The sequence below is a fragment of the Schistocerca piceifrons genome, unplaced genomic scaffold (assembly GCF_021461385.2).
Source record: "Schistocerca piceifrons isolate TAMUIC-IGC-003096 unplaced genomic scaffold, iqSchPice1.1 HiC_scaffold_1234, whole genome shotgun sequence".
Lineage (NCBI taxonomy): Eukaryota > Metazoa > Arthropoda > Insecta > Orthoptera > Acrididae > Schistocerca > Schistocerca piceifrons.
In genome coordinates this window covers 32501-35000 of record NW_025727053.1, presented here as the reverse complement: position 1 = coordinate 35000, position 2500 = coordinate 32501, and positions in this window count along the sequence as shown.

Below are 2500 nucleotides of genomic sequence, written 5' to 3'. Positions count from 1 at the left end.
CGTACACACGGCGCTGATTAGTAATCAATGCAGAGCCATCAAACTACAGCAAATATACACAACTGTCCGTATACATGCTGAAAGAGTCTGCCCAAAATGGGAACCACACGTCAGCCAGACACTCTGATCACGCACCACTCTCTGCTTCTAACAGGCGCACATACAATATGTAAGCACCAGCATGGAACAACATCCAGTGCATCTTCTCCGCCACATTACACAATCCACACTATCACAACCAGACCAGGAGGTCCGTGCGGAAAATACAATATCCCAGCCTTTCGACATCCACCATTGCGCAGACCAGGCACCAACACCCACACATGTCCTATACAACGGTGCACCCAACATCACAATAGTACCTCCTGTCACAGCGCACAAACAATGACATGAGTCAAAGACACAGGTCTCACACAAGCATAGAATTGGAGCGCCGCCTCTAATAAGCCAAAGGTGCATCCTGACGTGACAAATCTGATCATGTCACAAGCATTCACTTACTATAATCACTATCAACGAACCTGCCGCCCCCGCCCCCCCCCCCCCCCTACACCTTTCCGTACAACAACGTGTAACCTAACCTAACCTAACCTAACCTATGTTGTACCTTAACCTAACCTATGTTGTACCTTAACCTAACCTATGTTGTACCTTAACCTAACCTATGTTGTACCTTAACCTAACCCATGTTGTACCTTAACCTAACCCATGTTGTACCTTAACCTAACCCATGTTGTACCTTAACCTAACCCATGTTGTACCTTAACCTAACCCATGTTGTACCTTAACCTAACCCATGTTGTACCTTAACCTAACCCATGTTGTGCCTCAACCTAACCCATGTTGTGCCTCAACCTAACCCATGTTGTGCCTCAACCTAACCCATGTTGTGCCTCAACCTAACCCATGTTGTGCCTTAACCTAACCCATGTTGTGCCTCAACCTAACCCATGTTGTGCCTTAACCTAACCCATGTTGTGCCTTAACCTAACCCATGTTGTGCCTTAACCTAACCCATGTTGTGCCTTAACCTAACCCATGTTGTGCCTTAACCTAACCCATGTTGTGCCTTAACCTAACCCATGTTGTGCCTTAACCTAACCCATGTTGTGCCTTAACCTAACCCATGTTGTGCCTTAACCTAACCCATGTTGTCGCCTTAACGTAACCCACGTTGTCGCCTAAACCTGCTCTGTAATTGTTATACGACTCGTTCAATTACTGTAGTGTTGCCCACCCGCAACCCTCGCAATATAGTTCGCTACTCGCACTGCCCGCACCCCTGTGTATCGCTTCATGTTAAACACCTTGCAAGTCTTGCTCACTTTCCACATGCTCCTGCTGTACACTGTAATGTGGATGGCAGCAGGACGTACATGCCGCCCCTCCCCACGTCCCCACCTTGCCCCCTGCCTTCGCAAGCTGGTTGGTGAGAAGTTTGCATGTTCAATGCCCTTCGCATGCGACGTACTCAGGCTACGTTGTGGTGCGGCCTGTGTCAACTGTCCGCTGATGTCGTACGCGTGAACCACAATCTGTACTGCACATTCGTCCTTATGTACTGAATGATACATCGTGGCACATGTGTGACCGCACAACGACTGCGCCCAAAAACGGCGGACCATACAGTGCAAATATTGTGCACGCAGCTACGTGTCGTCTCCCTATGAGAGCTGGATTGCAGTGTGGTACGCCATAGAGACGTGTGGGAGGAACGGACGCCGTGGATGGCGATCAGCATGAGCTGTCTGTTGATGTATTCGGACCTAGTCGTCTCTCCTCACACACCGTGATGGCATGGTGCACCGCGTTCCATATCTGCGACATGCTACAGAGGCCGGTTGACAGTCGTTCGAGCAATGGACATCGCATACGTACGGGGGCCACCTTCCACGTATTGTCTAGGCGTGCACATTTTGTTGCGTGTATGTGGGCAGACGTAGTGTGGCGTGACACCTGACACAGGCATGCAATAATCGTTGAAGTTGCAAATGGCGATGGACGCCTGCGTTTTCTGGTGAAGTTACGCAAATGAACAAATGGTAACCTGTTGTGGTGCGGTTGTTCTCGCTAGGGGTGAATCGGTGATGGCGACGATAGGTTGAGGTACTAACCGGTTGTTCCAGCGATACCCACCATGCCGACGAAACTGAACGGCATCTGGGTGTGAAGCGATACGCGGCGGTGGCTGGGTGGGACCGTCCCCGGCCGGTGAGGGGGCGCCTCCCGGCGTGCTGGCCGCGCGGTGCGTGGGCGCACGCGCTACAGCCGGCTGGTGGGGGCGGCCAGTGGCAGGCGCGCCGGCCGACGGACGCGGCAGGCGTCGCAGCTGCGCGCCGGCGCACCCTGCGCGCGGCGCCGTGCGGCCAAAGTAGGTCCTCGCGGGCCCGGTGCGAAGCGCGGTGGACATCTTCAGTGTGCTGGTCCGATTGAGGACTGTGTGCGTTGAGGATGCGCCGCCGCCCGGCGCTCGGCGCCGCGACGCCGTCTGCTGCTCGGT